The following is a 13961-nucleotide window of genomic DNA, read 5'->3' as shown; positions in this document are numbered from 1 at the left end:
GGCTGCTCCAGAACTGGAACAGGGGCTCCTAGGTTACGAATGGTCGCCGGGTCCTGAGGCACAGACGGCTGGGCCATCGGCTTGCCTGGGAGTTTGCACGCCAGCTGTCGCAGGTGCCACTGAGCCCACTCCAGCCGCAGAGGCATCCTGCCAACCCAAGAAGCGGCTCAAAGAGAAGGAGCCTGACCTCCTGGACTTCCCTCCCAAGCTGGTGGCAGAGCAGCTCACCTACATGGATGCGGTGAGCAGCTGGGCCCCCAGGGTAGGAGGGCAGGGCCGGCTTTTCTTCTGCTCTCCGCTGCCCTATACCGGCTTTTCCCTGATGTGGACTCCTAGGATATAGGGCCAGATCTCAGCTGCAGCCCTAACCGACCGGGGAAACCCATCAGGGTTTTTAGACCTGAGCTTTCACTGTCCAGCTGCGGACTGTGGAGACAGGCACTGAGAAGGACTGAGGCAGAGGTACCACGCAGATGCAATGACTCAGAAGCGAGAGCCCGTAAATGGGAAGGCTCTGGTCCCCCGCGGGGAGGAGGGCAGCTCCCTGTGTGCAATCCCGTCCATGGGTCGCCCACCCATCTGCCTGGGAGCCTGAGCACCATCAACCTGGCTTAGGCATCTGATGCGTCCTGAAGGACAGGCTAGACACGGAAAGCCATGCTTTCAGCCACCAGGTGACAATGGGCACCTGTAAGGAGACAGGGACCGCAGGGATGAGCATTTGGAGGAGGAGATGCCCCCTTGGGAGCACCACCTGGTGCGGCCCCCTGGACATGGAATGATCAGGGTGCACACGCCTCCCTCCCTTCCCTTGCCTCTCTTGGCTCCTGGGGCGTCCCGCACTGGCTTCCCTCGGAGAAGAAGAGGGGCATGAAATGCAGGCTCTCTAAGCAGGCTCCGGCCACATTCGCAGCCTCCTGAGCTCCAGCTCTGACCTGGGACCCCTCCCGAGGACATGAGTCTTGCATGGGCGAACATGTGTGGGGCTCAACACACCTCCCCCTGTCCCCTAGGAGCTGTTCAAGAAGGTGGTGCCCCATCAGTGCCTGGGCTCCGTCTGGTCCCGGAGGAACAGGCCTGGCAACGAGCACCTGGCACCCACAGTCCGGGCCACCATCGCCCACTTCAATGCTGTGGCCAGCTGCATCGTCACCACGTGCCTTGGCGACCCAAGCATGACAGCCCGGGACAGGGCCGTGGTGGTGGGCCACTGGATCCGGGTGGCCAAGGTATGCTGTGGGAGGCCCAGCTCCCTGAGGCTCGCCTGAGCCTCGGGAACTGCTCTTCTGTCTCGCTCCCTTCTCAGGGCTGAAGGCCCTGCTCTAAGGCCTGTGGTCCCTAGGCTCTTCCTCCCGGGGGCATGGCCCAACGTTGGGACGCTCAGTTCCCACGTGACGCCTCCTTTGCAGTGAGGGAAAATCCTCCCTCTCGCCAGCAGTGTTCCTCTTTAGGGCTGACCTGTGCCCTTCTGCAGCTCCCTGGACATCAGCTTCACCCGTGGGGGAGCCCTAAACCGAGGGGGGCACTAAAGCTCTCGAGCATCTGGGGCTCCTGCTCTCCCACTGACAGCTCCTTCTCCTCCCTCCCCCAGGCCTGTCAGATCCTAGGGAACTACTCCTCCCTGCGTGCCATCCTGGCGGCTCTGCAGAGTGCCTCCATCCACCGCCTGCAGAGGACATGGGACAACGTTTCCAGGTGAGGAGGCTTCTCTGCAGGAGGGGCCAGGATGGAGGCGGGATCTCCCACAGGCCTGTCCTTTGCCCCCCTCAGTCAGCTTGGACCTCCTGGGAGGCAGCAAACCCTGACCAAAGGACCTGGGCCCGGGGCTGCTCCTCTCAGCCTTCCTGGGGAACAGGCCACCAGGCCTCCTGCTTGAGAAATCCAATGTCCTCCATGCCCCACCCTGGCCTCAGCTGAATTCCATATTTCCACGTGGTGACTTGGCAGCCACTGAAGTCTCTGCCCATGGTTCAGCCAGAACCCCACCCAAACCGAGCTGTTCAATTAAGCTGGGAAGGGACGCCCAGGGGGACGCCCAGGAGAACGCCCTCCCATGTCCTACGAAGACCCCAGTGCTCAGAGCAGCCCAGAGCAAACCCTCAGCCAGCCCCGTGGACATGCGGGGCTGCTCCAAGAAAAGGGACTCGCACTCTACCCTGCCACGTTAGGACTCCCCTGAGCCTAACTTCTTTCCCTCTCTTCAGGAAGAGCTTCCGAACATTCCAACAGCTCTGCACAGAAGGCAACCCCCAGGGCAGGGAACTACTCATCAAGGTAGCACGGGAGGTGCAGGGCTCCAAGGACAGGAGAGGGGTGGGAGGAGGCGTGATCCTGTGTGGATGAAGTAGGGAATGGCCTGAAGCATTCCTCGGGGAGCAGAAGCCTTTGGCAGGAATGTGCTGACAGCCTGGGCTGAAGATTCCCCCTGGGGCTGGGACAAGCGGGTGCTGCCCATCCAGACTCCCTAGGCTAGATTTCAGGTCTCTCTGTGTCCATCCATCGAGAAGGTCCACATGGGGGCCCACATGAACGCGGACAGCCCAGAGGACAGGCCCCTGCTCACAGATGGGGTGGGGATGGGTTGTGGGCCACAAAAATGATGATCCTAAGAGGATCCTGAGTGCTCAGGAGACCGCAGGAGGTAGGTGGAGTTCCCCCTTCTGCCCATGGGAAAACAGGCTCAGGGAGGCCAGGCTCCAAGCTCCAGGTCCCCCATGGACTGAATGGGGGAGCTGAGATTGTTCTAGAAGGACTCGTGGCATGCTTCAGGGGAATGGAGCGTCAGTATCAGCAGACGTAGGTCGGACGTCTAGGGTCTGCAGTCAAAGACGGTGGGCGCAAGGGGACTGAGGCTATTCTGCTCTCAAGGATCTTGTCCTTGGCCCTCTAGAAGCGGCCCTCGAACAAACTGGCCAGCCTGGTGAGGCAGCTGCAGAGAGCGCGGAAGGGGCTGCCCAAGAAGGTGAGTGTGCCTGAGGGACAGGGCCTCCAAGGCCAGGGGAGAGGGGCTCCTCCCTGAGGGCTAGAAGCGTCCAGATCAGGACAGGTGGGACCTGCCACTCCAGCTCCACCTCCTGCCTGCCGCCACAGTTGCTCAATGTCTTCTTTCCTGGGGACCAGGAGGAAGGAGTCTAGCAGGCTGGGTAGAGAATGGATTTGGGGCTGGGGAGGGGCCCGGGGCTCCATAGCCAGGGGGTTTTTTGAATTTCAAAAAGCAGGCCCTGGAGGGGATTAGGAGGAGTCTGATGTTCTGGGAGGGTGAGGGGAAAGCGAATCCAGGGGAAGCAACTAAGGGTCCTAGGCCCTTTTCCATGTGGGAAAGTGGGGTGGGCCAGGACGCTGAAGTCTTTTCGGGGAGGGCCCCTGTGGGCACCAGACAGCAGGGACTCATCCCAAACCTACCCCTCATGACACAGGGTGTCGTCCCATACCTTGGCACTTTCCTCTCCGACCTGGTGGTGCTTGATACAGCAATGGAGGACTACCTGGAGGTGGGTGAGCCTGAGGATTGTGGAGGAGGGACCAGAGTCCTGAGGACAGGGAGCAGAGAGTCCCCGGACTGAGCCCTGAGCTCTGAGTCCTTCGGAGACCTCCCTTCCCCACAGCCTCACAGCCGCCCCTAAGAACTGGCATCTCTTGCCCATCTCAGTGCTGAGGGAAGGGAGTCTGTGCCCATCTCAGTGCTGAGGGAAGGGAGTCTGCACCCAGACGGGTGGCCCAAGACTGGGGAAGCACCAGCGCATCCTGAAGGTGAAGCTGCATGCGCTCTGTGTGCATGGGCTGCAGCCTCTCCCTCAGACCTTGCCTGTCGGGGACAGTGAAGTCAGGACCCTGCACATCAGCCACACTTCAGGAGCCCAGCAGATCCTGCCTGCCTGAGGCGTCTGCCGCTCCCTTCAGTCACCACAGAGTGTTGTGCTGCAGGGTGCTGACCGGGAGCCCTTTCACCATCCCCCAGTCTTCCTTCCTCTGGACCCCAGGGCTTGCCCTAACCCCAGTCTCATTGTGTGTGTGGCTTGGCGGCCCACTCCGGGGTCCTGGCCTACGCGCAGCCTCAGAACGGGTGGGTGTAAGGTGCTAGGACTGACCGGGGGCCTCTTTCTGAAGGACAATGGTTGTCTACTTTCCAGGGCAATGAGATCAACCACCGCAAAAAGAATAAGGTGAGCATACGTAGCCCTGGCTGTAGGGAAGGGCAGGCAGACCCTATCAGAGACGCCCCTGGGAAGAACATTGCTTGGCTCCATCCACTCCCCTCCATCTCCCATTTCCTGGGACAGGTTGCTAAGAATGAAGTGCAAGACCCATCGAGTCAGTCAGTAGGGATCCAGAAGGGCATCAAGGAGAACTTCCCTTGATGGAGGAGGGGCTAATTCTACTAGCCTCTGAGAACAGTTTGGGACCAGACGAAGTTGCATGCAGGAGGGTGGTCATGTGTGCCAAGACCCAGGACCCGACCCCTGTCCCGCTGCTCGGCCCTCACCTGGCCCTGTAGCTTCCCCACCCAGGCTCAGGGTGCATCCTGTGCCTCTGTCCCGGCCCAGGAATACCGAGTCCTCACGGACATCATGCTGCTCCAGGCGGCGGCAGAGAATTACTGCCTAGAGCCCCAGCATCCATTCACGGCCTGGTTCTGGGCTGTGGAGCGGCTCAGCGAGGAGGACAGGTGAGGCCCACTCAGGAGCTGGGTCAGGCGACGTCGGGGTGGACTCTTTCTGCTGGCCCCGCCTGGGATCCTCCTTCTAGGGCTCCCTGGGCAGCCAGACACCAGCTGTGGGAAAACCCTGGGAGGGACTCCTGAATGCCAGCTGCTGCTCAACTCACAGGTGTCCCTCTGTCCTTAGCTACAACCTGTCATGCCAGCTGGAGCCGCGGTCCTAGCTGGCCAGCAGAACACAAGCACCAGGACCACTGGCTACAGCCACCATCAGACCTGAACCCGTGCACACTGGCTGAGCCAAGGATTGCCCCTCGGCCCCTGGGCTACTTGTGGTGCACGAGCCCCATCCGCTGCTCAACACCCCTTCCTCTCCCCTACAGAATTACTTGTTCTGGAAGGGGCAATATTGAATATAATTAAAGGGTTGTTATTTAACCACAACCACCACCACCACAACAACAAAAAGGAATGAGAACCCTTGGGATTAAAGTTTTCTTACCCAAATAATAATAGTAGTAGTAGTAGTAGTAATAATAATAATAATAATAATAATAATAATAAAGGTTTTTATTTTCTCCTCTACCTGCCCACGTGTGCGTTTGGTTCTTTTATTTCCTACGGTAATGTACAACGTGTACAGACTCTCTTCTTCATTCCTGAACCCAGAAATCTTACAGAGTCAGCAGCTATTCAATGGGGCAGAAAGGAGAGGAGCCAGCCCTCCTCACTTCTGGTGGCACTACTCATTACTGGTGGCACCTCCCAATGCCGTTTCCTCAGAGGACAGGTTCATTTCTGTGTCAGGCATCTGGGCAAACAGCAGACACAGCCCTCAGGACCCCTGAGATGGAGACGTTGCAGGTCCTTCCCCAGGAAGGCAACAAACCCTGACCAGGCGAGTCCTGGAGAGTTCCTTCCCCTCCCCAGAACTATGTGCTGCCCAGGAGAGGGGCTGCTACTCTACCCTCTAAAGCAAGGAGGACGATGTCTTGCTTCCTTGGGGATATGCTACGTGTGCGTGTGTTTGTGCGGGTTTGGACCCAGTATTTGGGACTGACGGTTGTCGAGTTCAGTCTCCTGAATTGCATCAGCACGATGTAGGGAAAACACATGCAAAGAGATTCAACCCTGCCTGTGGAAGCTCCAAAATCTGAGGAAGATATTTTGTAAATGGAAGAAGGGCAGGCAGGACGTCCCGTCCTCAGTTTCCCTAGAGGCTCTCCAGGTTCACCCTTTACCAAGACTGGAATCCCCCTGGGATCCTTATCCAGGATCTCTGGATTCCTTTTCCCTGCTTCTTTTGGGTGAGGCTGGAGAAAAACGAAAGAAACTGGGAGGTGTCTCTGGCTCTATTCACGTCTATGCTGACCTAGGAGCTAGGATGTCCAGCCATCCTGCATTTCCTTACGCAGTTCTTGGCAAGGCCGTGGGGCCCTTCAGGCCCCTGACCCTCTTGGTCAGGTCCATGGTAGCCACTGCTCCCTGGCTGGGGCCTGATGGAGCAGAGATTGGTTCTCCCTTGCCAGGATAAAGGTTCAGATCCTTGACCAGAGAAACCCCACACTCTCCTGGCTGGCCAAGGGCACTGTCAGGTCCAGGTGGTTCTGAAGTCCCTGGTCTCCATCATCCACCAGGTGACACACCCATGTTCCACTCACTTGTCTGAAATGGGGAACTCGCCTGACGCGGTAGACCAACACACACATGGAATGTGAGCAGGGGAGAAGCGTCTATCATGCAAATGGATGCGAAACGAAGCAAGGGTAGGAATCCTTCTCTCCAGACACAACAGACTCTGAACCAAAGGGGGGAGGTACGAAGCCACAGAGAAGGACACTACTTCCTCGCAAGGGAGGCCATGTAATAGGAGAGAACATCTCGAAATATGTAGACACGCACCATGGGAGCACCCAAAGGCATCCAACAGTGCATAACAAACATAAAGTCACCTTTGACAGCCGTACCATGCAGTGGGGGACTCTAACACCCCACATCTGCTAATGGACACAGGATCCAAACTGACAATCAACAGGGAATCTATGGCTTTGAGGGATGCACCCGTTTCAACACGTAGATGCAGAACCTTCCACCCTGAAACCGCAGCATCCGCAGTGCTGGATTTCCAGTGCACATGGAACATTCTCCAGAGTAGATCACACGTTAGGGCACAACCCAAGTCTCAACAAACTCCAAAAGATGGATATCATCCCACGCATCTTTTCTCAGCACGATGCTACGGAACGCCAAATGAACCCTAAGAGCAACCCTGGAGAGACCACGAATCCATGGAAGTTCAATTACATGCTACCCAACCAGCACTGGGTCAACCCGGAATCCAAAGAGGATGTCCAAAATTACATGGAAGCAAAAGGACACGCCAAGGGTCCCCAACCTTGCAGATACAGCGCCAGGGAATCTAAGAAGACAGGATCCAGCACCACAAGAAAAATCCCCAATACCATCAGCTGACACATAAGGACCTAGCCAAAGCACAACACAGAGCTCCTGAGCAGTCGCTCAGCCTGGGCGAGTTGGAGCTCCTGCTGTTGGGTGCAGGCTTAGCTTCCATCTCGACTCTAAGTCCCAGCCTGGGGGGTGTTCTTTCCTTTCTCCCAGGACCATCCCCACCAGGGCCACTGGGGAATCAACCCTTCAGGGGGTTCTCGGCAGAGAGAAATGGCCCAAAGGGCCCAGGAAACAACCACCCCTTCCCCACTGGTGGATCAAGGTGGCCCATTAGCGCTCCCTCTGTGGAACATTCCACAGTGCTTTTGGGGGGACGACCCTCTCAGGCTCTGATGCCCAGGGTTTCTCGGCAAAGGGCAGATTCCGACTGAGTACCCCTGGGAGGGACCTGACACTCTGCACTTCCGGCATGCTCGCAGCTAATGCCCCGGCCACCTGTCCCCGGAGCACACGGAGAGACAACTTGCCAGCGGACCAGTGGACAAAACGTCCTCTCTTTCACCACCAGGAAGAGATCGATGCGCAACCGTCTGGCAGCCACAAAGAGGTGTTTGATTGTCAGGAAGATCAACAGCCAGGCAGGGCTTGGTCCACCCCCACAGGCCTCTCCTCCTCTTCTCCTCCAGAGTATAGGGAGGCAGGATGGCAGGAAAGACAGTTTGTTCAGTGGAAGCGAAATCCTGAGCTTGAGTCCCTTTCTCCCTAGTAGCCTGGGCACTCCTACGCTGCTTCCACTGTGGCCTCTGTGCAAGGCCATTCGAAACACCAGTGCTGGCTTGCGAAGTTCCGGGATACTGGGCAGAAAGCGATGGAACACAAGAGAGTCCCAGGGAAGTGACAACGGGTTTGGTCATGAAAGCTTGAAGCTGTCAAAGACCATCTCTTGCCCTATGTTCCCTTGGTCAGAAACCTTTCAGCAACCGCTCAGAGGAGAGACAGGCAGGTACAGAGCAGGGATGGGGAACCCTGGGAGCCACTGTGGACCGAACCGTGGGTGTTTTGTTAACATGGGCTTTGATTCATGTGTGACTTTTCAGAAACAGAAAAGAATAAAGGGAATCAGGAAACAGAGGCAATCAAAAACACCGGCTCAAATATAGGGAACATACTGTTGGGAACCAGGTGGGCGGATGGGTGGAAGAGGGGGTGGGGATTAAGAAGACACTTACTGTGCTGAGCACCGAGTCACATACAGAATTCCTGAATCCCTACTCTTCAACTGAAACGACGAAAATACTGTACGTCCATTAGACTGTATTTTCAAAATTGTCTTTGAAAGGTGGGTATTAGGAGACCAAAATGAGATTACGCTCTGAGAGTTTCCCAATCAGGTCTCCTCAGGCTGTACGTGAATGCACCTTAAAGATCAGTGAAAGAGCCCAAAGACAAAAGTGACATCTGTTGATATGGAAAGGCCAGTGCCCACCTCTGTGATCACAGAAAACACACACCTTCCTATGATATTGGCTGTCGTAAAAGCATTTCACCGACGTCCCCTTGGAGCTACGCTCCTCTGGTATTTCCATTCTCCTTGGTTGTGTGTCCTCATGGAGTAGTTGAAGGGAATATTGCTACCCCGTGTTTGGTGGACTAAACCAAAGCTGGCTATTTCTAGCCCCTGGAAGACTGAGCTAAAGGGCCTTCTGGAAAACATTGCACAACTGGATCTCTCATCGTCTTCCAGAGAAGGAAAGGGAGGCCCCAAAGGGCACCAGTGGAACAGGAACACAGAGGAGGTTCTCCTGACACCAGCATCAGGATCCCAACTCCCTGAGCAAGAATGAAGAACCCCCGTCCCCCCACACACAATGGACACATATCACTGGAATGGGTCAGTTCCCAGGAAAAGCGAAATGCGGCCAAACATGGAAAGGTACACAATAACCTCACTGAAAGAAAGCCCACTGGGATCCCCTGCCCTGGGTCTTAAGTTCCACCTATGCATGAAGCCATTTGATAATCACAGGGGAAGGGAGGGAAAACTGAATGGGAAGCCACCAGAGAGGGAGAAAAACGATGCGAGGCTCTTCTCTAAGAAACAAGCAGAGGAGCCTAACAAATAGCAGGGAGCACATGGGGAGTTAGAGAGGAGAAGGGAGTTAGGGAAAACTGGAAGGGGAGGTGAACCTTGAGAGACTATAGACTCTGGAAAACAATCTGAGGGTTTTGAAGGGGCGGGGGCGTGGGAGGTCGGGGTACCAGGTGGTGGGTATTATAGAGGGCACGGATTGCACGGAGCACTGGGGGTGGTGCAAAAATAATGAATACTGTTATCCTGAAAATAAAGAAAAATTAAATTAAAAAAAAAAGCAAAGAAACAAGCAGAGGGTTGCTGGAGGGGAGGTGGGTGCGGGTATGGGACAATTCGGGCAGGAGCATAAAGGAGGGCATGCGATGGGATGAGCACTGGGGGTGAAACGCAACTGATGAACAGCTGGGCACTACCTCGGAAGCTGATGAGGAACTGTACGGTGGCTTACTGACTTTCCACAACAACAACAAAATACAATCCAAGGTTCTGTGTTTCCTTGATTTTCAAAGTGGAAAATACGGGATGATATCTTTTCTTCCCTCAAGCAAGGAAATGACATAGCCTATTCACGAAAAGGCAATGCTCAGGACATTCTACCCCTTTCAGCCCTAAAGAAGTTTTTCAAACAGGCTTTCACCAGTTGCAGTCCTCATGCCCTTCTAGTCATTTCGGAGCACTCTTGACAGGGGGCAAACCCTTTTTTTCTTCAAGGTGACTCACCCCAAGCAGGTAATATCCCTATGTGCCACAGGAGTGACTACAGGTGCGCCCCCCCCCCCAACCTTTCCAAGGGCCTCACTACAAGTTTTCCAGAAAGGTGGCATGAATAGTACTGGCTGGAAGGTGGATGCTGCATGACATCCATCCCTTTGTTCACTTGAGGGATGACTAGGGGCAAAGTCTCCATCTCAGTCGTGGACGTGCCAGAGCTCTCCAGCTCCCCTTCAGACACGGCCCTGCCCTCTCTCCCATAGAAGAACCTGCAGAACTACGTGACCATGAACTGGGAACACACAACAAGGGTACAAAGGTCTTACCTGAATTCAGCTCAGCATGGCAATGACAGACTGGTCCCTCTTGGAGGTTGTTCCCAGTGTCCTTGAGGCATTCGAACCCCTTCTTGGCGGCTGACTCCAGACAGTGGCTCACCTGTCACAGTGGCTCATGATAGAGGGATGAGAAGTTCCTCGGAGACAGGTGTCACCACACCACTATCATCACCCTTTGTCGTGGAATAAATCTATGTCCCTCGTCGGATTAAGAAACCCTTCAAACAGGACTGGAGCAGGTGGCAATAAAAGGCTCCCTTTGAAGAAGGGCTGAGCTTGGGGACATGTCCAGTCCTATGTCTCACTGCTGCCATCACCACACACAGTGGTGCCCCAAATGGGCAGGGTACCATTTCCAGTACACGGCTCCTGCTCGCCCAAGGTACCTATTCCTATCATCGCGCCATCGCATCTGGTCAGGACCCCAGCATTAGGCCTGTGCGTCTCCAGTTCCTGCTGCTGCCTGCCTCCACCAGCGATCCTGTTTCCTCTCTGAATTCCGAGCGCCGCAGCATCCATCTTCCTCACCTTCACAAAACAGGATTGTGCAATGATTTCATGGATACGACCTGCAAGGCACAGGATGGAAAAGAAAAGGAAACTCACACCCTGGACATTCAGGATACTTAAAATCTTTGTGACTTGAATGACGTTATCAACCAAGGGAAAGCACAGTCCAGAAGTCGGGAAAGCATGTTTGCAAACCATGGATCTGGCAGGTTCTCAATATCCACAATATCTAGAGATCCCAGGAACTCAACAACATCAACAACAAGAGAAAAACAAGTCAAATGTGATGTGTGAATGTACACATGGGCAAGAGACATAACCTCAAAGCTATACGCAAGGAAGGAAATTGCAAGCAATGAGATACCTTTATGAATCCATGAGGTTGGCTCCCCATGGAAAAAGAAAAACAAAACAAAACACAACAAAGCAAAACAAAACAAAACAAAACACTCGGGAGAAAGGAAAAGACCAAGCCATGGCAAAGATAAAGAGAATTAGGAACCTTGCTGATTGGGTGTGGTAGGAATGTTTAAGGGCATGCTTGTGAAATCAGTATGACAGCTCTTCACAAAAATCAACTTGAGTGGGACACCTGGGTGGCTCAGTCTGTTGAGGTCTCAGGATCCTGGGATGGAGTCCCACATCGGGCTTCTTGCTCAGCCGGGAGCCTGCTTCTCCCCTGCCTGCTCTGCCTGCCACTTCTCCTGCTTCTGCATGCCTCTTTCTCACGCTGACAAATGAATAAATAAACCGTTTTTAAAAAATCAACTTTCGCACTACCATGTGTTTTAGTACTTGCCCTTCTGTGCTAGGTACCCACATTCATGAACAGGATAGTATGGTCCTGGAGACTTATCTGAGCACACCTTCTCATGGCAGCATGGTTCCTAAAAGCTAACCCATGAACGCAATCCAAGTATCTGTCCAGGGAGGAACAGATGTTGTATATACAGACGTTGGGATAGTATTCATTCGCTAAAGAGGACAAAAACATTGACATGCGCCACCCCGTGGGCGAACGTTGAGGAGGGTGTGCTAAGTGAGAGGAGTATGCATGAAGATAACCAACTTGGACTCCACTCTTAGGACCTACCTAGAGTGGACTCCGAAGGACAGAAAGTAGAATGGTGTTTGCCAAGGGCTGGAAGGAGGCGCTCGCGGGAAGAGTCTGACGCATGCTAAAGAGCTTTAGATGGACAAGATGCCAAGGAGATGGGAAGGTGGGTTCCAGGGAGCTTGGGACAAAGACATTAATGCTTTTTAAGACATTTAGAATGTACTCCGTGAACTTCATGGACTTCACGACCTAAAAATAAATTGCACTGAAAAGCTGCAAAGATGGAGAAATGAACACAGGACCATTTCATCTGGCCCTTTATACCCTTTCCAGGTAGGTCCTCTCTCAGCCATTCGACTTCTGCCATTTTCCTTGAGACAACATGGAGCCAACAAAATGTCCTTCTGTGCCTACTTCGAGGTTGAAAGACAGAATTGCCCCACCCGGGACAACTTTATGTGAGAAGGTATTTTTCAGAGTTAATTTCTTGAGACCTGTTATTCCTTGATCATGTTTTCAAACAGAACCCAAACTGAACATTCTCCTTCGTCTGCTTGATTTTTCCTTCCCTGATTTTTTCCCCCCACTCAGAACCCATTGTTGATGCAAGGGCTTGGGTGTTCCTATGCCTGTCGTCATCTACTGACTTTAGCTTCTGCTGTTTCCAGTTTTGCTTACGTGTCATTCCTTTACCAAGTCAACTTTCCCGAGGCTCATTATGAATAGTAAAATATTTTCGGCCCCAGTTGGATTGAAAGAACTGACATCGAGCACTGTGCACGTCTCAGCTACACAACACAATGACTTCATGTTCCTAGGCCCTAAAAGGATGACCAGAATAAGCGGTGTTCACAAGGATTCCTGACCATGGGGGTGGGCGCAGGGAGTTCTTGGCCATATTCCTTGGCTGTCTAGGAGTATGTTCCCAGGCGTGGAACTCTGGGATCCTACGGTAGATTGTTGGTTGGGAGCATAGGAGCTAACAAATGCCGGTGAGGACAGGGAGAACAGGGAACCCTTGGACACCATCCGTGGGAATGCACACTGGCACAAGTCACTGTGCAACACAGTATGGAGGGTCCCACAGTCTAGAGATGGACCAACGCACCAAACAGTGCCATGCGAAAGAAAAGAGCAAGCGTTCTGTGAGACAAACGAAGAATACTCTGAAAGAAGGCTGCAGAGTCATTGGAGAGAAAGGCCCGAAAGGCCTCACTGAGGGGGACAGCGCTGAGGACAGAATAAAAACAAGGGAGCTAGTCCCACACAAGTCTGGCTGCCCTGTGTCATGAAGAGGGAAGGCACCTCTGCCTTAGAGCCTCACTACCAGAAGCTGGGTTGGCCAGAGGACATGAAAGAGGCATCCAGTGTGGCTGGAGAGCAACTGGGAGCAGAGCAGAGGGTGGTGAGGAAGGCAGGGACAGGGCCTCAGGCCTGGGAGACAGGTAGCGATCTCTTGTCCCTCTGCAACGGCATTGCCCCAATACCCTGCATCTTCAAATGCATGGACTGAATGCCCCACAGTTGTTGCAGAAGAGGAATGGAGGCACAATTCCGCATGCTTCCTCCACATCACCATACTTGTGAGCCCGTGGTTGTAACTGAGGCTGGACTAGCAGAGGATTTTCCCCAACTTAGCACCCATCATTCGGGGAGCCATTCAACTCAGAATCTGAGTTTCTGGGCGCATGTTGGCCTTGCCACTGCCTCCGATCCTGGCACTGTGAGCCTCGATAGATGGCAGCGCCAACCATCTGGGCATGTTTTTCGCTTCAGATTCCGAGAAGAAAAGGGGAACAAGGGAGAAGTGGACCATGAGCAAAGAAACTAGGAAGTGCGAAACTCCTTGCCTGACATCTAGAGAAACACGAGGCATGCTATTTCATCACGTTGAGTAAGTACATCGCGTGGCTCAGAAGCCACTCGCTAACCACCCAGAGCTTGCAGAGTGATGCCTCCACCACAGGTCAGGATCCCTGGGAGCCACTGTGAAGGCTGCTCCCCTCATATACCAGAACGAGGGAAAGAGGTCTCCTTCTAAAGCTATGTGGGAAACAACTGAACCGTTTCACTACCGAGGATGACAAAGTCTGCATCTTCGTGCATTTCCACCCCATCATGGTGCCCCATTATAATGACGCCAAGAGGGAAAGGGACGGTTCCAAAACGACACAAAGCCGGGACCCA

General features: G+C 54.0%; 1 long non-coding RNA gene across 1 annotated transcript in view; it reads right to left on the bottom strand.

Moving 5' to 3' along the window:
* Positions 1-13961, bottom strand: part of LOC309857432 — a 296182-nt gene that overhangs the window by 125704 nt on the left and 156517 nt on the right. The window contains exon 8 of the long non-coding RNA XR_014307711.1: positions 10196-10776. This is a non-coding gene — a long non-coding RNA (uncharacterized lncRNA). The remainder of the gene's footprint in view (positions 1-10195; positions 10777-13961) is intronic.

The sequence above is a fragment of the Mustela nivalis genome (assembly GCF_964662115.1).
Source record: "Mustela nivalis genome assembly, contig: HAP1_SCAFFOLD_701, whole genome shotgun sequence".
Classification (NCBI taxonomy): domain Eukaryota; kingdom Metazoa; phylum Chordata; class Mammalia; order Carnivora; family Mustelidae; genus Mustela; species Mustela nivalis.
This window is presented reverse-complemented; position numbering and strand designations above follow the sequence as displayed.